This window comes from Heterocephalus glaber, unplaced genomic scaffold (genome assembly GCF_053883595.1).
Source record: "Heterocephalus glaber isolate CG9 unplaced genomic scaffold, H.glaber_assembly_v1.0 deba00001600, whole genome shotgun sequence".
Taxonomy (NCBI): Eukaryota; Metazoa; Chordata; class Mammalia; order Rodentia; family Bathyergidae; genus Heterocephalus; species Heterocephalus glaber.
The window spans coordinates 38,902,917-38,924,643 of NW_028258372.1; the positions used below are offsets into that span (position 1 = coordinate 38,902,917).

General features: G+C 55.1%; 1 protein-coding gene across 3 annotated transcripts in view; it reads right to left on the reverse strand.

Annotated features, from left to right (window-relative positions):
* Syt2 (synaptotagmin 2) overlaps positions 1-21,727 on the reverse strand; it is a 104,946-nt gene that overhangs the window by 45,973 nt on the left and 37,246 nt on the right. The window contains exon 1 of one of the 3 annotated variants that reach the window (XM_021242359.2): positions 2,205-2,341. The exons of the other annotated variants lie outside the window; for them this stretch is intronic. The gene's annotated coding sequence lies outside the window, so the exon portion shown is untranslated. Of the gene's footprint in view, positions 1-2,204; positions 2,342-21,727 lie in introns of those variants that run through there. 3 annotated transcript variants of the gene reach the window in all.

Below are 21,727 nucleotides of genomic sequence, written 5' to 3' on the forward strand. Positions count from 1 at the left end.
AGCCTGTCCTGCCTGCTCCCATGGCTGCTGTCCACAGAGGCCGCTGCCCGCCTGCTAACATGCTGGCACTGTTGCTGTCACCAACAGCTACCCCTCGGGAAGGACTTAAAGGCCTCAGCATTGCACGGAATATTTCACATTTCTTGTTTAATCTTCATAACCCTAAAATACCACCACTATTACCACTATGTTTTGACAACCGAGTCACCGAAGCTCAAAGATATAAAGACACTTGCTCAAGGTCACATAGCTGATAACCAGTAAGCCAGAGGCTCCAGGGGTAAGCAGGACTTTAAATGGCCCAATTCATGTATTTTGTCTCAAGTTGTGCCCACTCTAGGGACAGAAGTGAAGTGGGGCAGAGCACTGGGAGTTCCTAGAGACCACTGTTTCCATCACCCCTTCAAGCCCACTTCCTACCCCTCGGGTACCAGCCCAGAAATCAGCCCCAAATCTGCAGGGCTGAAGGGTCCTGGGAAGTTACCTACTCTCAATGCATAGGTGAGGAAAAGCAGAAAAGGGGCTTGCCCAAGGTCACACAAGGTCACACAAAGTAGAGGCAGAGCCTTCAAACTGAGCCCTGCTCGCTGATCTTAAACCAGGACTCTTCCTACAACTCCTGAGGCCCCAGGGGAGGCCATCAGTTGCGGGGGGGGGGGGGGGGGAGAAGTGCAGCCCAGGAAGGAGTCAGTGTTGACTTTCCTATAGCCAGGGCTGCCAGACTGCACAGTGGGAGGCTGCGCGTTCTGCCAGTGGAGATCTCTCTAAACAAGAGAAGATTCCTCAGATTGTCCTTGAGGAGGAGGATGCAGTCCAGCCTGGAGACAAGGAAGAAGCCAGCGTGACCTTGGGACGCTCCTGACATTCCCCCTTTTAACCCCACAGGGACCCACAGAGAGGGTGTGAAGGCTGGGACCTCCCTGGCAGGCTGGAGACTTGGGGGTGGGGGAGCAGGCTGTGGGCCTCACAGCCCTGCTGCCTTTTGGGGGGCTAGGGAGCAGTCTCCCCGGAACTCGGTGGCCCTGCCTAGTGCGCAGAACACCACCCCTTTCGTGAGCCTCACCTGTGTGCCTGGGGCCAGCAGGTGTCCAGGCTGGGGGAGACTTCTGATACCTTGAGTTCTAAACCCCATTTGGATGGAGATACTGAGGTGGGGTGGGGGGTGAAAGAGTCGCCCAAGGTCATGGGACAGGTCAGAATGGATGCCTCGGCCTCTCCCTGGGGGCGCTGGGTCCACACCGCCCATCCGTACCTTCCCCAGGAAGTGTTCACAGCGCGTGCTACGGAGAAGCCCGCGAGAAAGCCCAGGTGGAGAGGCCCAGGCTGTCCGTGGGCTTGTTCACCCCAGCACCCTCCCCCGTGCCTCGGCCTCTGTCATCCTGAGATGCAAGAGGAACCCTGGCTTGTCAAAGTCACGCTCGGCACACTGAGTAGGGGACTTGCTCCAGGGCCCGGCTGCCCCTCCCCACTGCCACCCTCCTCTCTCCAAGCTCTGCTGCCTGTCAGGATCCTTGCGGTCCTGCTTCTCCCAGTGCCCAGAGCTGCGGTGCTGGCTGGACTATGAAAAAGTTCTGGGAAGAAGAAGGGGCCGAAAACCGTGACCGTGGATCGCAGTCCCGACCGCTGCGGCAGGCGAGGGGCGCCGAAGGGCAGCGCGCTGCGCTCTTCCGGTACCCACCCCAGCGCCCCACTTCGCAAGAGGGCTCCCGAGCTCCACATGCGCGGGATCCCACAACCCATCCTCACCGTGGCGGGGGCGGTCAGGTCCCACGCGCCCCGCACCCGCTTTCCACGCACCCCCACTTTGCCCGCTCTCCCGCGCCCCTTCCCACGGCGAACGCCTCATCTCCCCCACTGGTGTCTGGGTCCCCGCGTGGAGCCACCTGGCCTCCCTCGCCGCCTCCTCACTCCGCTCCTGGGCTGCCCGCGGGGAGAAACAGGGCGAGGGGTTCCCAGGATCACTCAGGACGCCTCCCGCGGGACTAACCGGCGATTCCCCCCAAGTAGGTTTCGGGACTCGGAGCTCGGCCTGCGCTTAGTTTATCCCGCGGTGAGCACCAAGCGGGGAAGTCGGAGGGCCCCAGTCTGCCCCCCCCATCCACCCGCGCCCCAGGCCCTCCAGGTGGCCCCATGGTGCCCGGGGCGTGGCCTCGCTGGGGACCACGGGCCGCCCCCACCCTCCCCCACGCCAGGGCGCCTCTTACCGGGTGGGCAGGGGCTGGCGGAGGGGACAGGGGCAACCGCTCCCAAGTCAGGCCCGCTGGTCGCTTCGGGCGGCCGACTCTGCGGCGCTCCTCCCGCTCCCGCTCCCGCTCCCGCTCCCTCTGCAGTAGTAACAACCTGATCCGCTTCCCCCGCCCGCCAATTGGGATGCGCCTCACATCCGCCTGCACACAGCGCAGCCCCTCCGAGGGCGACTCCGAGCAGATTCCCAGAGCCGGGGGACCCAGGACCCCGCCCTGCCCCACCCGATCCCCACCGGGCCCCCAGCCCCCTCTCTGGCCCGGAGGACCCCAGGTGGGGAGGAAGGGCCGGGGAGGTGTGTGCGAGTGAGAGAGGGAGGGGGAGCGCAGGGTTCAGCCTGCCTCGGCTTACAGAAGTTTGGGGCGGGCGGGGCCGGTTTGGGGCCTGGGAAGCCCACGGGACTCCCACGGGGCTCCCACGGCATGCGAGGATCCCCGCCCGCCCGCTCCCGGCCCTCCGGCGCTAGTCCCCACCCCAACCCCGCCACCGAGCTTTGCGCGAGGCTGGGGGAGGGGACGCCAGGGGAGCGGGTGGGAGCGGAAAGATTTGCTCCAGGGGATAAGGCGGCGGCGAAGGCTTTCCAGGGTAGAGGGAGAAAGAGGGAGGAAGAACAAAAGACAAGAGAGTGGAAGGAGAGGTGAGGCGTTTATCCAGAGGGCCCCCAGGCCCGCAGCCCGGGAGGGTACAGTCCGGACTGGCACCCCGGCTCTCGGTGGGTCAGTGGAGGCGGGGAGCGAGGACAGTGGGAGGACCCAGGAGGCAGAGGAGGACCTGGCACGGCCCAGAGAGGAAACACCCCCTTCCTCCCCAGGGGAAGGGGAGGGCTGGCGGCCTGCTGCCCCTCCTGCGTCGCTGTCAGCCTGGTGCCCCATCCGCCTGCCCAGGGCTGCCTGCTAAGACCTGGGGACCCAGCGACCAGCTGAGACCGGTGCAGGTGACAGGAGTCAGTCCCGCGCCTGACCTTCCCGGCCATCCGGCCCCATCACAGCTCCTTCCTGCTCGCCTCCCGCTCTGCATGCCTGCAATCACCAACCAAGTTTAGGGTTGGACCCAGGAAGTGTATTCCCCCCACCCCCCACCCCAGTAGGCTGCGTGTTGGGAGAGCCCGGGCTCTGCACATCTCTGGTCTTCTCATCACCACCCCATCTGAGGAACCTGGGAAACTCCCAGTACCACAGTGAATCCCACCTCCCCTCCTCTGCGGGTCCCCAACCCCGACTTCCCTCGAAAGCCGGCCACTGCAGCACCGCTATTCTCTGCAGGTTGGAGCTTCTCTAAGGCTGCAGCTCGCTCACAGCCCCTGGGCTGCAGAGACGCTGATGCGGGGATTTCTGGGCTGCGCTCCCTGACACCTGGCCAGGTACACATGGGTGCTGGGATGCCTGAGGGACAGGAAGGACACCTGAGATTCTGGTCAGCTCCAGCTCGGGGCCCCCCCTCATTCTCTAGGTGGAAAGGCGGACTTGAGGGTCAAAGGCTCAAGGTCAGTGTGCTCAGAGGAGGCAGCAGGGATTCCCCACAGAGACCCAAGATGGGCACCTGTCACCCAAGATGGGAGCCAGCCCAAGACCTGTCACTGCTTCCCCTTGCTCCCCTCCCTCCCCACACACGGAAGGCTCTGCAGGCTTCAGGTGAGACTGCAGAATTTCCAACACCACCCCGGCTGCAGAGGAAGCTTCCGCCCTAAGGACTGGAGCAGAGCACATTACCGGGATGCCCGGGACAGGATGCCCGGGACACTTCATAAAATGAATTGAGAGACCCCAGACCCTTGCGCAAAGCTGCCTCGGGGAAAGCGGAGTCTCACTGCAGGAGTCTGGGCCTTCTGGAAATACTGTGTTTAAGTCTCTGCTGCCTGCAGAGTGCCCTCACCTCCAGGGCAGTGGAAGTCCCAAGGCCAGGGTGACGCTGTCACCGGTGGGAGCCAGGTCAAGCTGAGGGAGGTGCAGAGCTCTGGGTGCCTGAGAAAAGGCAGCTGTGTGCGGTCAGAGGCGAGGAAGGACCACCTCTTTGCTTTCAAAGACAAAGGAAGCCCCACAGCGTGGGGGGATCACACGAGGTCCCGTGGTGGGCTTGGCAGAGGTTGGTTGGGGATCTGGGTCTGGATGCTGATCCTCCCCTGGTCCACAAATCTATAGCTTCCCCCTCCTCCCCAGATGTTCCTTACCTCCTGGAGGCCCCTTCCTATCTTCTTGCCAGTTTCCTACACCAGCATCCAGTGTGGCCCGTACCCAGTCTGCAGCCTCACCTAACCCTGCCTACTCCCTCACCCCATCCTCCAGCTGCATCTATTGCTGTTCAAGTCTTGAACGAGTATGCTTTTTTCCTACCACAGGACCTTTGGCCATGCTGTCCTGTCAGCAGAGGGCGCTGTTCTCTTCACTCCACTTCACCATACCAACCCCTCCATCTTGCAGGTCTCAGTCCCCCGGCCCCTCTCCCTTAGGTATCTTGTGCCTCTCCTCTACAGCCCTTGGCACCCTCATCCTCTCTGGCTCCTGTCTTCCCCCACAAGATGTAAGCACCACAGGGTGAGGACTTTGGTGCATCTGGCCTCCTGCTAGAGAACAGACTCTCAGTAAATACCTCAGTGATTGTAAGAGCCTGGTGCCTTCAAATCCCCACACTGCCATTTGTACACTGTGTGACCTTGGGCAAATTAGGATCCCCATCCTTCTCACCTGCAACACGGGGACTTTGTTGACAAACTGGGGTAAGTGTAAGGATTAAGGGGTAATGGACATAAAGAGACCAATGCAGTGTGGAGCTTGGCACTTCGCCATTAGCTCCTACTGCTGCAGGAGTAAGTCTTGCAGGAATATAGGCATGAACATACTCCTTTACTCTCAGGCTTTGCCTGAGATGCGAATACTGCTTCCTCCTTGCCTTCCCCCACCCTCGTTCCCCCCACACACACACTGTCACAGGCTCACTTAGTGGCCTCTGAAATCCTGGTTTCTGCCCTAGGCTTCAGGGAGACCGAAGCTCCCACCAGCTCCTCCTTCACCACTGGCTCTGCCTCTCAGAGTGCTCGGCACTAGCCCTGGGGCGGCCTCAGGTCTCAGCCCAAACCCACCTCAGACTTCCACGGTGGGCCCTGGCAGAGCCAAGGTGGCCAGGAACAGGGTGGAGATGCTTCTGCCTCCAGGATCTCTGTCAGCACCCCCCAAAGTCACCTCCACATAAGTCCACAATAGAGTGCCCAATGAAATGGCAATTCAGGCCCCTTTTACCCAGAAATCCTGGGGCTTCCCCAGAGCCCCAGATCCTGTCCACCCCCGCAGGCCAGGTTCTGTGCCCTTACGACCCTGGGGCAAGTGGTACAGGATCATGTGAGGAAGAAGTGCCCGAAGAGGACTGGGCAGTCTCCCTGGGCTGCCTTTGTCCTGAGACCCTTTCTCTCCCAGGGACCAGGCCTCAGTGAAGCCCCCCCATTCCTGCTCTGCCAGCACCCCCATAGCTGGTACCCTGCAAAAGTGGCAGCCTGCACAGAGCGAAGGCTGCCGTGCTGGAGACCCCCAGTCCCCAGGCCCCAGCTGAGAAAGAGTCAAAGGACAAAGAAGGGATGAGAAGAAAAGGGTGCTTAAAAAGCTGAGGCAGCTTTTGACTTTGACCAAATTCCCTGCCACTTCAGACCTGGCCAGACAAAATAATGGCTTTCAGGGCCTCCCGTGCAGAAACACAGCAATTGAATTCCCACAAAGAACGAGCCTCTAAACCCCAGCCACCACCAAGAGCATCAGTAGTGTTGAGACTTCTCCCCTCCTCCCTTCCGCTCTGAGGTGCACAGCAACCAGCGCAGTGGCCCCTGCTGCTTGCATGGGGCCAGGCCACATAGAATCACTGGCTGCCACAGCAGCCTGAGTAACAGCATGGACCCCTGGGGACAGAGGGGAGCACTTCAGGACTCCAGTGGTTAAAACACAGGCTCCAGAGCCAGACTGCTGGGTGTGAATCCTGACTCTGCCACTTAACAGCTGCGCAACCTCAGCCAAATTATTTAACTTACTTGTGTCTCACCTGTAAAATAACCACAGAAAGAGTGTCTGCCTCATACTACTTCCGGGAATATTACTTGAGTTAATCCACATGAAGAACTCAGAAAAGGACTGAGCATATAGCTCAATGGTAGAGTGCTTGTCTAGTATGCACAAAGCCCTGGCTTGGATCCCTAGCGCTGAAAGAAAGAAAGAAAGAAAGAAAGAAAGAAAGAACGAACTCAGAATAAGGGGCTCTCAGGGCTCAGTAAATTTTAGCTTTTAGAAAACATAATTTCTGCTTCGCAGGTGAGGCAACTAATAGAAGTAGCTGCTTTTTATTCAGTGCCTACGATGTGCCAGGCAGTTTATATACATCATGGAGATGTGGAGGAGCTAGGACAAGCTGCCCTGGAGACTTCTAATGTTATCAAAGCTGAGAGTCTCCTGACAGTGTAATGGGAACCTGGATGCTGGATAACTAAAAGCAGGACAAAGCTTGGCATCTCTGCCTTCATTCATGTACAGTCTCTTCTATGACCTTAAAGCTTTGGGTCAGATTGCTGCTGCTCTACTGTGCACAGAGGCATGGCAATCACTTGAGGAGTGTCCATCATTCCAGGGTTATTATCCCTAAAGTTACCTCACCTCTCTCGTCCCTCCTTAAGACTTCGGACACCAAGATAAGAGCACCCGAGTAAGTTTCGGGATCTTCAGGGATACCCATCGCTACCTTTTACAACAGTCCTCGAGCAATGCTGAGAATCCAGTCATTGTCCTAACCTGTGACCACCCTGTGTCCCAGGATAGGCACAGCCTTGCAGACCAGCCCATGACGAAGGTCCCCACCCAAGCAGGAACAGTGAACTGTCCAGGATGGAACCAAAGCTGCCCCATAAACAAGAATGTCCATCTCCTGGGAACTGAGTAGATTTGAGTCACAAGGATTTCCCCGAAACCAGGACTGATGCCATGATCCACCAGACCCTGGGCCACTGAGGCACCCCACAAAGCCAATCCTGCCCTTCTGTTAACGGGCTGGCCTAGTCTTCTTGGTCACAATTGAGCCCTTTCCTATTTTCTCTTGTTTTCCTTTAAGGGACCAGCTGGGCATGGTGGCTCACGTCTGTAGGCCAAGCGCTGGGGTGACTGGGGCAGGAGGATTGCTGGGGTACACAGTGAGTTCAAAGCCAGCTTGGGGTACACAGTGAGTTCAAAGCCAGCTTGGGGTACACAGTGAGATCCTGACTCAAAGCAAACAAACGAACAAAATCCTTTAAGGGACCAGCTTGATCTTTGTCAGAGCTGTCCCACGCCCCCTTTGTTCCCTCTTACTTTCCAAAGAAAGCCTTTTTCCTGTCAATTCATGCTGATTGTCTCAGCTTTAATTTTCATCATCACTGAAGCAAGGACCCACACTAGCCCATGACAGCCCCCTTCTTCTGGGGTACTTTTTGCATCCACTGGCTTACCAGGGGCTAAAGAGTGGTACCCCAGGGAAAATGGACTGTGAAGAAGCCATCAGGCTGTAGACACACAGATGTTTTGGGCAGTCATTAAATAGGGGTTCCTGATAGAGAAACTATCAACAAAAAGAATACAGCTGACAAAACAAGCCAGACTTAGCGGGGCTGTGGGGCAGAGCAAGAGACCCTCCAGGTTGAGTAAAGCAGACCTTGTCCGACCCAGTGGCCCTGGGAGGAGAGTGGGTGAAAGGGCTATCTCAAGAGCTAGTGCACCAAACAGCCCCAGCGTGGCCCGGCAGCCTGCAGTGTCCCCCGCTGCTGGAATTCTCTCCGAACCAGGCTGCTGAAGCTGCTGGGCTACGACCCAGCACATCAGCCGGAGCCACAGTCTCAGTGGCAGTGCCAAGGGGAACCAGAGACACTGTGGCCGGCAGCAAGTGGCAGCCCAGAGCCCTTGAGGACAAGCCAGCCAGCTTGAGGGGCTCCCAGGACCTGTGTGAGGTGAAGCAGGCTGTGGAAACCAGATTTCCTGTAAGGCAGGAAGTACTTGGAGGTAATGAGTTTCAGGTGCTGAGCTGATACTAATGATGATGATAGCAGAGATATATTGATGTTTACTATATGCCTGGCACTGTTTTAAGTGCTTCATATGAATGTTTTTAATACTTACAGTAACCCTAGGGCAGAGGATTATTCTGATCCCCATTTTACAGGTGGGAAAAACTGAGGCACCAAGAGGTAAAATAGCTTCCCCAAGGTCACAGCTAGGAAGATATGGGATTTGATCCTGGGGCCACACTCCCAAGCCTTGTACTCTCTGCCTTGCCACTCACTTTCAAGATCCTTCATTCCTTAACCATAAAGCAGACAGGGATGTAGACACCTGGATCCTCCCTAAGCCTTACAACTACCTAGGATGTCAGTGTTTGTCCCCATTTCACAGCTGAGAAAACTGAGGCTCAGCATGCAAATGACTTGATGCAGCCTGCACAGCTGGGGACTGCCAGGACTCTAGGGCTGACTGTGGGTCCTAAAGCTCATCCACCTCCAGGGAGTGAGCCTAACTCCAGTCCTACTCACCTGTGAGAAGGGCTCCCAGCTGGCCAGAGCTGATGGCCTGCGGGGCCCTGTGGCGGCCTCTGGTGACCCTTCTGTCACCAACTGCTGGTCAAGAGCTTATCTACAGGGCACTGCAGCCTGCATGTGTCTTCCTCCTACTGGTGCTGGGTCTTTTTTTTGGTACTGGGGATGGAACACGGGACCTTGCGCTCACCAGGAAGGCTCCAGAACCACTGAGCTAAATCCCCGGCCCTAGTACTGGGTCTCTGATGGAGAAGAGAATGCAGCCAAGATGCTCCATGAAACAAACACTTTTTTATCTTTTCTTGTGGTACTCAAGATTGAACTCAGAACCTTTGCACGGAACTACATCTCCAGCCATTTTTGATTTTTTGAGTCAGGGTCTTGTTATGCTCAGTCTGGGTTTGAAACTTTGATCCTCCTGGCTCAGCCTCCCAGAGTGCTGCGTTTATAGTCACACACCACTGTGGTAATGCAGGGTGATGGTTCTCAACTTCTCTATCCATCAGAATCACCTGAGGAGCTTAAAAGAAAGATGCACAGAGATTGGATTCATTAGGCAGGGAGCCTGGTGCCAGTCCTCCATGTGGCAGAGGGTGGGATGGCGGCTTTGAGGGAAACAGCAATGGCCTCCGAGTCAGACCGGGGTCCCTGGCTCCGCCTTGAGTGAACTGTGACTTGGACTGATGACTTCCACTCTCCGAGCTCCAGCTTCCTCTTTTTGGGAGCCTCTGTGGCCAGGTCACCTAAGCTGTTCCACTCGAGGCAGAGCGCCCACAGCTCCAGTTGTTTGCTGAGACATCTGATTTTCCTCCCTGCAGGTGGGATTTCCTCCTAAACTAGACTTGCAGATAAGACCCCCAGCTCAGCAACCCATGGAAACGTGCCCCATCCCAGTGATGCAATCTTTCCCTGTCTCTTTGCAGGTAGGGTTGGACATCTCAGCGCCACCGTTCTAACTGCTAATCTTTTTCCAGCTGCACCCAAGGGTCCTTCCCAAAACGTCCCCATCTGATCACCCCAGCTCCCATGCCTCTGCCCCCAGCACTGACCCTCCAGAATCTTCCAGCCTGTCTGCACCGCACCCTGCTGGCTTCTCTGCAGTTGTTCACACACAGCTACCAGAGAGCCTTTATGTCTCCCTTGAAGCCCCCTTACTGCATCTCCCCCTCGTCACCCCAGGCCTTGCTGACTGGCCACATGGACACACTATACAGATTTCCTTGCATGCAGCTGCAGCTCTGTGCTCTTCTCCACCGGCTTTGCTGGTGCTATCCCAGAAGCCTTTCCTCTGCCTTTGCAATTACCTGACCCCCAGCACCCAGCACAGCCTGGGCACATACTAGGTGCTTCGACAGTCATGACTGCTGAATGGGGTTAAAAAGAAACCAGGACCTGTGCACCCCCAGACTGGCCCAGGGATTGGGGCAAGGAACATCCAAGCCCACCTCCAACAAACACTGGCTTCCTTTACCGGACTGGGTGCTGGAACCCCAGAAGGGAGCCACACTATGTGACCCTGTCTCCACCCCTGCCTGGGCCTCTGCACATCACCACGAGGAAAACTGCTGCCTCTTCTCTTCTCCCCCTGAAGCGGAGGTCCTGGTGCAGGGGCTGGGAATCTGGCCTCGAAGGATGTCCCTGAAAATTCTGTTATCAGGAGGATCAAAAAAAGGGGTCAATGGAAACTGTCGCGGTGGCCACGGGGGCTTCCTTTCTGACAGCCCACTTCCAGCCAGCCCTGCTTCTGAGGCCGCTCTACCCCTGCCCACTCTTGACCCCAAACGGGGGAAATTAATCCAGTGCCCAGGCCTCTTCCCTCGAGCAGCCGCAGCTGAGTGTACTAGGGAAACTGGGGTGACATTGGTGCACATAATTGAGTGTCTTTCCCAAAACGGTCTTCAGGCCCCATTGCTTTAGCTGCTACTTAAATGGATGAGCTAATTAACTTAACTAATTGCTCCCAAGGATTGATATTTTCTCAGTCACATGACCCAGAGAAGGCCTGTTCTCCATGGCCACTCTGTGGCCCACACTCCCCAAGGAAGAAGCTTTTTTTTTTCACAAAGAAAATAGTTTTATTTGTATAGCAAAGACTAAGAAATGAAGACATGACAAGGTTACCAGAGCTGATGTGCCATCCAGCCTGCCCTGGCCCCACACCAGCAGCTCTGGTGCTCAAGTGCACGTCCGGCAGACAGAACTTCGGTTCCCTCCCATTAATCCTCCATGTCTTTCTTTTTTGGAAGAAGCTTTTTGCCAAGCCCGGGACAGCCACCTGCCCTGCCACTCTGCACTCAGCCAGCCCCATGTCTGAGCTCGGCCCGAGCTCCTCCACCAGCCTCTCCACCCATGCACAAAGCCCGACTCAAGACCCCCTGCTGATGCATTCATCCATTCAGCAACCTTTGGCCAATTGCCTACTTCATGTGACAAATGCTGTGCTTGGCATCGGGAGCAATGCTGAGCAAAAGCCAACAAGGCCGTGCCCTGGTGGGGCATTCAGTCTACTCAGAGAGATGATGTTACTTGCTGACTCCCCCCCCACACACAGCAGATCTGTGCCACAACCAGTAATGTAAAGGGGCATGCACCGTGCTCTAGCAAGAGGGACTTTGGGAGATCCAGGATGGCTTTCTGGAAGAGTCCCAAGGTTGGGCAGGAATTAACTGGGCAGGAGGGGAGGGACTTGCATACCAGGCCCAGTGACCAGCTTCTGCACAATTTGAGTGAGAGAAGGCAATGCCTGCATCAAGCTGCTGGGGTGGGGAGAAGAGAGTTCAAGGGAAAAGAGCTAAAAGTGGCTGGCTTGGGACTGGATTGGGTGTGGGGGGCACAGGAAGAGCAGCATGAATAGCAACTCCTAAGCTACTGGCTCATGCTCAGGCGACTGGGAGGGGGAGAGAGGTAAGCGAGCAGGTGGGGTGTGTAGGAGGGGGAAGGGACATGTGTGTCTGGCACTGTGCCCAAAGCCTCCAAACCCGAGGGCAGAGGGGCTCTGATCGTGCCCTGTCCCCCATGCATATCTGGGGGCCATGCTGCAGGCCCAAACCTGGGGTAGGGTGTAGTTTTCCTAGGGCTGTGGAGGGCTCCGGAGGGGGCTGGATAAGAGAACCTGTTGCAGGCCCTAGGAGGCGGCAGAGGAGCAGGCATCTCCCAGCAACTGCCTGTGTCACCAGCGATGCCAGGATGAGGAGCATGTGCACTGGCGGGAGAAGGGGGTTAGGGAACACTGGTATACACACGCACACACATGCACATGTATGTGTGCACACTCATGCACCCCTTCACAGCAGAGACTTGCAGAGCGTCAGCGTGGCCAGGCTTAACCCAGAGGCTGGCAAAGATAAGTCCCTTGGGGGCTCCAAATCCTCAACCCCAGCAGCGTCCCCTCACATCCTTCTCGGTTTCACTGCTCTTTGTTGTAGAGCCAGAGCAGGAGCGGTGCTAGTCTACACGGGCAGTCAGTCCCTCCGCTCCAGGCCCAAGAGTGGCTGAGTACAAAGACTCAGGGACAAGAGCCACACGGTACCAACTGCTGCTGTCCTTAACCCCTCTAAGGCTCATTTTGTCACCTATAAAAGTAGGAAATAACACCATTTGGGGCAAGCTGGGCTACGTCGGATGTTAGACAAACCACACACAGACCCCAGGCTTCCACGTAAGCTCCCTTTGCCTCTCCACTTAGCTTCCCCAGCCCAACCTCTGACTTCCCTCAGGAGCCCCTGCTTGAACACCCCAGCCCTTCCCGCTGTCTGGAAGTCTAAAGAGTCAGAGTGCACTTCCTCTCTGGAACTGAAACCTGTCTCCCTGTGGCTTCCACCGCCAGACGAGTCCACCCTTCCACAGGACACGGCCACTCTGGCCCTTGTCTAACCCAAGGTGCTCCTTCACCCTTCTGCAGTGGTTCCCATTGCTTCTTCCATCTAGGCCACATTCTCCAGGATACACTCAGTTTGCCTGCATCCTTCTTAAAAGTGGGATATTGAGAGGCAGACAGCACATCCTAAATATGAGCCACATACCTGAGTTCTGGAGGTCAGACTAAGGCCCTGCCACCCCATCACAGTCAGGTCCAGTCTCGGCAGAGGTGTCTAAGCACTGGCACAGAGCTGCATTCCCTCTGCTCCCTGGATGGCCCAGGAGAAGGGGCCCAAGGGTGGCTTCACTCAGGTGCCCAGGACCCCTTTCCCACCCACAGTGTTCTGTCTTCTCACACAGAACCAGAGCCATGTCCCTGGGAGGTTGGGTCAGAAACCTGGACAGGGCTGTGCTGGCTTCTCAGATGCTGGGAAGCAAGATTACCAGGTCTGGGGAGCCCCAGGCCCTGGGGGAAGTTAGGAGGGAGGAGGCATGCAGCTCTGCAGACTAGAAAATGCTGGCAACTTCCCGGCTCCTGCCTCCCACTGGTGTGTTGCAGCCGGTCTTGGGTGTCTGGCTGCTGGGCCTCCCTTTTCCCCTGAGCCTGGCAACCCAGTGCAGAAATGGAGCGGAGCATGGCCAGCACAGAGGAGGAGCCCCTTCTGGTCCTTGGCAAGCCCTGGAGGCCAGGCTAGAACCAACAGGTGGAGGGCTCCCATGGGGCCAGGCCCTGTGGGGAAGTGCAAGGTATGTGTGGAAGGGGGGTTAATGCTGGATCCTCCTTGGCTGCTTTAAACAGCTAAGCAGTGACTTCATGAACCTATCAGGAGGAAGCTAGCAGAGCCCTCCTGAGAGCTCTCTCGGTGGCTTTCGCATGGCACACGCCCATCACTTCTGCCCCCTCTGCCCCGTGCTCACTGAGTGACCTTGGGCAAGTCACCTTGCCTGGCTGGGTCTCCAGTTCATTGTTAATAAAATAACAGCACTAGACTAGATGACATTCTCTGTCCCTTTCAGGTCTGATATTCCACGCCTTTTGAGCCTGTGAGCCCAGAGGTGGGTGGTTGGCAAAGGCCCTTTTTTAGGAAAGAAAGGAGAAAATGATGAGGGCATCTCACACCGGATGGTGCCAGCAACGAGCATGTGCGGCTTTCAGCTGGAGCTGTCCCGAATGATGGAGGAAGCCAGCGTGGCGGCAAAGGCAGTGGAGGCAGCAGGAAGCCAGCCTCCCAGCCTCACCACATCCTTTCCTCTCCCCTTGCCAGCCTGGAATTCCCACCTGTGCACCCGCCACTGCCTGCAGAGCCTGCCCTGGGCCAGTCAGGAGCTGGGTGGTAGAAGAGCTGGGCTCCCCTCCCCCATGCCGTGACTCCAGGGCTGTGACAGCAGCTGCTGAGAGGGCAGGGCAGCCCTGGGTCTAGGAGCAGGCGCGGAGTTCACGCGGTGTGTGCGCCTCAAACGGCAGCCGGGCAGCGTGCTCCAGTCTCAGAGGCACTGCAATGCAGTGGTCGGATTTTTTTTTTTTTTTCTGGTTAGTTTTTTTTCCCTAAAAGTCCTCATTTCCCAGGAAAATGTGCAGTCAAATGCTTTCAGAAAGGGGGAGCCAGGTTGCATGGGAATGCATCAACCCCTTCCCATTCAGGACACCAGTACCCACGGCTCAGCCCCACGGCCAGCGTGTGGCCCCCTGGGCCCTGCAGCTAATGCAGTCGAGGTCCAGGTAGGAGGACGGGAAGTGGCTGATTTCCCCTTCCTAAGGCCTGGGGCACTGGCTGATTGAACAGAAATGCTTGCTGAATCGGGGCACTTCTCGGTTTCTGGATCCCCTGGGTCTAATCTGAGACTCCTCAGCAGGAGGCAGAGAAGCCTTCAGTCAGATTCGGGGAGAATCAATCGACCAGCCTCTCCCTCTGAATGAGCTATTTTTCGGGGGGAAGAGGGGTGACTGTGTCCCTCCTCCCCCGAAATATCAAATGCCAAACCTGCAACAGGCTCCTCAGGACAGGCTCAAAAGTCCCGGGCCCCTCCCCATTGCATGCTGAATTTGCACACACTCTACCTGTGCTCTTTTCAGTTTTCATTTGAAGGGGAGTTTTTAGTCCAGCTCTGCTTTCCCCATTTAAAAAGACAGTGTGTTCAGTCAGCTATGAACATATATGCAGGGGGAGGGCCTCTTGGGACCAGCCTGGGAGCCCAGCCCTCCCCCCGACTCCCTAGGTAGGGGGTTCTGGGGACTCTCATCTCCCTGAAGAGGCTCTGGGGCTTCCTGCTAACAGAGAGAAAACAGCAGGGATGGTTTAGAGGTGTGGTTGGGCCCCAGCACTTGGAGCCCTTATCAGGGGCAGGGAAAGTGTCCCCTGCCTGCCATGCACTGGTCCTCAGGGTCCCTGTCTAGGCATGGCAGGTGCGGGCACCACAAGGTCCTACTCTCTCTCCCCACCACCCAGAGGGACCGCGAGGGCCCTGTCTGTCCTCCTCTGCTGTTGGGTCTCTCTCGGGCACAGATGGCTCTAGCTCAGGGGCAGCCAGGGCACAGCCGAGACAATCTGGTCACAGCCCAGGGAGAGGCGCTGCCAGTCAGCCCATCTGCCGAGCAGGTGACAGCTGCTGATATGCAAGCTGGGATTCGGGGCAGGGAGCTGGGCTGACAGGGTCAGAGCTGCTGCTTGCAGGACCTCTTCCCGCCGCTGTCGGACTCCCCGGGCCCCAGGCAGGCGGTGCCTCCAGGCCCTGGGCCTGGCACAGAGGTCTTTAATGAAAACCAACTGCCCAAGAAGGCTGTGCCCTCTGCTTCATGCATTCCCATGGAAACAGGCTAGAGGGTGGGGGATGTAGCTCACTGGTGGTGTTTGCCCAGCATACACAAGGCCCTGGGTTCAAACTCCAGCACTGCAAAAAATAAAAATCAAAAATCAAAGTCTGACTGCAGCACATGATCACTGCAAATGGAGAGGACAGTTCTCTTCTCCCCGAGGTCAGGAAAAGGGCTAGGCAGTGAGGACAGTAGAGGGACTGAGGGGCCATGAGGGGAACGTCTCCATGGGAAAGCAGAAGGAAGCTCAAGTTGGGATGGTGCAGGATGTACAAACCTGAACTTTGGTCCTGACCCTGCTACCTTCTAGCTGTGTAACCTAAGCAAGTTCCTCAACTTGTCAGAGCCTCAGTTTCCTTGTAAAGGGACAGTGACACCCGAAGCTGACAGGGTGCTTGGGAGGATTCCGTGACATTATGCACATATGTCCTCTGTAAGTGGCAGCCGTCCTTTGTTTTGCTACACCACTCCAGGATAGGAGAGAACAGCAGTCTCCTCCCCAGGACCTGTAGTCTGCCATAATGAGCCATAATCTGGCTCCCTCTCAGATTTTAATGTGTATTAAAATTTCTTGGAGCTCCAGACACTGCAGATTCCCAGGTCCACCCAGACTGATGCCGTCGTGAGCTCGGGTGCAGCAGGAGACTGTGAGCTGTTGGTCTCGGGCCATTTTCAGAAGTACTGTCCTAGAGGGAGGTAGGTGGCCCAAGCCGGTGCTCAACCACCTCGAAGTGCTGGATGCTGCCCCTTCTCCTCCCTGACCCGACTTCCTTTGATCCAAGCTGCCTTGTTTTTTCCTGCCACAGCTCCCTGCTTTTCCATCCATCTTCTTCAAGTCATTTAATCGTTCTGCACATACATACTAAGCATCTACTCTATTCCAGACACTGTTTAGGTGCTGGGGATAAAGGAATGAACAAGACAAAAATCCTTGCCTTTGCCAGGCATGGTGGCACACGTCTGTAATCCCCAGCACTCAGAAGGCTGAGGCAGGAGGATCACAAGTTGGAAGCCAGCCTGGGCCACATAGCAAGACCCTGTCTCACCAAAAAAAAAATGTCCTTGTCTTCATGAAATATATTTTTTCTCTATCTATTGACACTCTCATTTGGTAAGTGCGACTGGAGTCTACTCTCTGCCGGGCACTGTGCTGGATGCTAAGGATCGGTGTGAAGCCTCCTTATCAGAAGGACAAGGGAGAGGTGGTCCTGGTGGGCTGCCTGACCCTAGGGAACTCTAAGCTCCAGACTCCGAGGTGGAGGGTACCTGCTGGCGACACCAACCCAAGGTCAGGGGAGGCAGTGTGGAAGGGGCAGACGGCCTGGCCTTCCTCCCCTGCTCACTCACGCGGCGGGTGCAGTTCTTCTTTTTCCCTCCCACACAGCCCCGTCCCTCTGCATAACTCTATGCCTTGTAATTACGTGTGAGGACGGGGTAATCCCCCACACAGTGTCGGGCCATCGATAACATTCCCTCATGGTTGTCCTGCACCACTGGAGCTGCCTGGCGGAGGGAGCTTAGCCCGTGGTCTCCATTTTTCATGCCAGCCCTGCATCCATCACCGGCCTGCCAGCTACGGACTCTGCTCCAAGGGGCAGGTGTTCGGAAAGTACACTCTGCAGGAGCTGGCCCGCTCCCATCACCCCTGCTGGAGTGTTCATAAAGCACGAAGGGGCCTCAGAATAAGGTGGATCCAACCCCCATATTTTGCAACTAAGGTAACTGAGGCTCAGAAGGGTCCTCATTTGTCAAGGTTGACCACAAAAGCAGCCATTTCTTCATCATTCATCCATTCACCCAGTCATTCATTTGCTTGGCAAACACCATGAAGGTCTACTAGGTGCCAAGGCTGTACTAGTCTGACACACGAGGATGAAAGATGTGCTCTTTGGCCGCAGTGGCTCTCGCTCCAGTGAGGGAGCCCGGGGGATCACAGTACAATATGGTGAGTGTAACGGCCTGGACAGGAGCAGAGAGGACAGTGCCAACCTGCCCCAAGGGAGAAAAGGAATTACCCAAGTGCACAGCATGCAAAGGGCATCCCAGGCAGAGGGCAACTTCTGCAAGGAAGGGGGAATTGGGACCGTGCCCAGGCCTTCAGAGTCCAGGGTTTTCCCTGCCTCTGCAGCCACGTGACTTCCTGGGGACACAGGGACGACACTCCGGACTCCCACCCTGTGTGAAGCTGGGCCTGCCTGGGGGAGGGCTGGGTGTACTTAGCAAGAAAATTACTCAGGTTCACCACGGAACTGGTCATTTACTTCATCCACCCATTCATTTGCCCATACACTAACGCACGCGACGAGCACCTTGACCGTCTGTCAGGCACCACAGTTGTGCTCATCTCCAGATGTACAGGGATGACAGGATGTGGGCCTTGACCCTCTAATCCGCAGCGGTGTCCAGGGAAGCCCCCGAAAGGGACTGCATCAGTTATTAAACCTGGATGGGGCCCAGGGCTCCTCCAGAGGTGGGCTGAGTATGGATGCCAGCACCCCACGTGTGAACTTCGGTCCTGCTCAGGTGTGGCTCTGACCACAGGGCTGGGATGGAGCTGGGCGGCTGATGAGACCCTGGGTGTTCCGTCTTCTCCGAGCTGAGCACGCATGCCCCCCCAGTTTCTCAAGCAGCCTTTACTATCGAGTAGCCGTGGGCAAGTCAGGTGAGCTCTCTGGGCCTCAGAATCATCATCTATAAAAGGAGTTACTAATCTCCACCTAACACGGCTGCTGAGTACTCACAGTAATGTATACAGAATGCTTAGCAAACCAGCGGGCACACAGCACGTACTCTGTAATAACAGTGGCTGCACGGATGGGCCTTGGGAGGAGACCCAAACTGGTTCCTGGCCAGTGCAGAAGCAGCAGCAGGATGTGGCAGAGTCCTTGGATACGTTTGGCTATGGGAACTTGTGAGCTGCTTAATCTCTCTTGGTCCTCTTTCCTGGAAGTTCTGGGATTACGGATATGTGGGGGAAATGGCAGTGGCCAATGCACTCACCCCACACTGGGCAGGGTCTTTTCATGGCACTGAGAAATAGAACACCAGCCACGCTTGTGCCCAGCAAAAGCAACTCATTTGATCTTCTTAGAAGGCCAACCAGGGAAAGTGGAGATCTCCACCCTGCACAGTAAGAAGGCCCCTGGGGCAGCAGGCGAACTTGGCAGCCAACCTCATGTGGACACTGTGTCACCACCCTGGCAGTACAGCCTGTGCCTTGCCCTTCCGATGTTGGCTGGACATCACCATTTCCATCCCACACACTACTCCCAGCAAATACATCCTCCTGGCCTGAGCCTGCTCCTCTCCCCGAATCCCTGGGGTCTGCTCAGGGCACCACTGTGCTTCTGTCCTTGGGAATGTCTTTTCAAGCACACCTGGAATCCCAGCTACTCAGCAGCTGAGGCAGGACAGCCTATTCGACTTCGAAAGACCCTATCTCAAAAAATAAAAAGGTCTGGGGATGTGACGAAGGAGTAGAATGCTACAAGATTCAATCCCCACTACTACCAAAATAAATTAAAAGACCTTTTATTACAGATATTCTCAAATTTAGCAAGGCAGGAAGAGTAAAATATGCCCCCATGGACTTGTCACCCAACTTGAAATTTTCATTTTATTTATTTATTTATTTATTTATTTATTTATTTACACTGGAGATCAAACACAGGACCTTGTGGTTGCAAGGCAGGCGCTGGAACCGCTGAGCTAAATCCCCGGCCCCAACTTGAAATTTTATGATCTCACTTTACCTACTACCCCCACACTTTTTTGGGAGTATTTCAAGGGAAATCCAGATATTGTGTTATTGTTCTCATAAATATTTCAGTATAGCTAACTTAAAAACCTTGAGAAACACCCCTCTCTAGAACCACATCTCAAATACTAAGCTTCTTTACTGTTAGGATTGGCCCAGAAATCCCCTCTGAAAGTTGGTCTGCTTGAGCCCACACATCAGATTCGGCTGTTGGACCCATGCTGTCCCTTTTATTTTGTAAGAATGCCTCCTTCCTGTTTTCATGTCATTGATTAGGTGAACAAAGCTGGTCATTTGTCCTACACAATGTCCCACATTCTGGATTGGCTTACTACTTCCTCCTGGTGTCATTTAGCTCCTTCCTCTACCCCCTTCCTTCCCATAAACTGATTGTTGCCTGCAGCTTCAATCTCCACCATCATAGGCCACTCATCTCTTCATCTCTCACACTCAGCACCGCCCAACCCATACTCCACCCTTCAGCCTTATTAGCCTTGAGGGTTGATTGATTGTGTCAACTTGCTTAGGAAACGCCTAACTATGGGCCAGGGATTTAGCTCAGTGGTTCCACTGCCTGCCTTGAGTTCGATCCCGGTACCAAAAAAAAGAAATGCCCAACTAGATTGCCTCAGCATAGGTCTGGGTGTGGAACTAGCCTAGGGAGGACTGTTGCCGGAATGCTATAAAAGGGAGACAAAGAAGGAAGGCTCCCTTCTGTTCCTTCGGAGGTGCTCCAGTCTTCACCTTCACCTTGGACATTATCTCCTGGCTCCCACCTCGGAAGAAGAGCGCAAAAGGTCTCTCTACACACTGGGGAATCTGAAGGATGCGGTTGAAGGCCTGCAGCTCTGTGTAGTGTCCCATGCATGTTTGTATCAGGAAGCCAAAGGGTCTTCACCTGAAGGCTGAAAGGTCTGTGCTAGGAGCCAGGAGATGACATACACGACTAGAAAGGGGGCAGAGAATCAATGACATGAAAACAGGAAGGAGGAATTCTTCATTGACACTATTTTTATTTTCTCCAATCAACTTCATGGAGGTATAACTGCATAAATATGACAAAATTACAGTCATGTGAAGTGTTTGTTTGATGAATTTTGTTACGTGTGTACCCACGTCACCATCATCCCAATCGAGATGCAGAACACTTCCATCACCCCAGAACGTTTCCTGTGCCTGTGCCTGTCAGCCCCATCCACCCCTGCTCAGGTCACCACTGATTTCTGCTTCTTATCAGAGATTAGTTTCCCCTGTTTGATGAAATATACTCTAGGTCTTTCAAACGTAGAGAATTTAATACAGAGCAGTGATCAGCATGTGATGGAGAGCTGAGCAGCCTAATTAGGGGGAAAGACTCAACACAAAGGAAAGCAGTAACTGGAAAGCACTACTGCTCCTACAGTAGTGCTGGAAGGAAAATTGATCCGGACCCAGAAACTGGGGCCATCTATTTGGAACTAGAGCCAAAAAGAGACAGAGTCAGAGGGGCCACCTAGGGTAGAGGAAGAAAGAGATTCTTTCCTCCAGTCTCTTCCAATGCCCACCTGTGGCCAAACCTACCCAGAATCCTGGGGAGTGCAGTTCCCTGCAGTTAGCGGAGCAGTGGAAGGGGGTGGATCTACAAAGAACCAAGTGACCTGCACAGTGTGTATGTCTGCTTGGGTGCTACCAGAAAGAGGGCTCTCTGGTGGGGCCCAGTCTAAAGAAGGCCCATGAGAGTAACCAGTAGAGCTCACTCTTAGCCTCTCAGACATTTGCAGGCAACCTCGCTCCCAGCAGCTCAATAGCACAGCAATGCATGGAAGTGCACATTTGGGTGGGAACAGAAGAGACAGAGGAGACCTGGAGTCCTCTCGAAATACAAAGGTCTAGAATATGGCACAGGGCTCAAACAACTGCTCACCAGACACTGCTCACACATCTCCCTGCTCTCACACTTTCCTGCGTACAGTCAGGTACACGCAGAGACGGTGTGGCTAAAACAGGCAGTGTCTGCTGTACATCCTTTTCTTTCTCTACAGTGTAAACCTCTCAGGAATGATGTGTGAGACAGAGTAACACATGAAAGTGCTTTATGACGTTTATAGCACATTATCAAATAAATGCAAAAATATCTTCAGGATTGTATTTTCATTCTGTATCCGTCAGTGAAAAAAGAAGACTAATAGGATGTTTTAGGTAGAATTATTGTAGGATTTACAAGGTTTAAGGACTCTAGGACAAATAGAGGAAATCCTCTGTTTTGAGAAGAGATCATAATGACAACACTCACTGTCAAGTGCTTACCAGTACATGCCTGTGCTAACCATCCTATGACATTATTCTACTGAGTCCTTGCAGCATTTCTACAAAGCAGGTGCTACTTTGGCCCATTTTCCAAAGGAAAAGTAATTAAATAATTTGTGTAGGAGCTCGTGGCTGCTCAGGGGCAGAGCCAGGACTGGGGGCTGGGCTCTGTCCGACTCCAAGGCCATCTGCCACCACATAGAGCATCTCTCAAAGTTAGAGTCAAGGCACTGACGAGGGACAC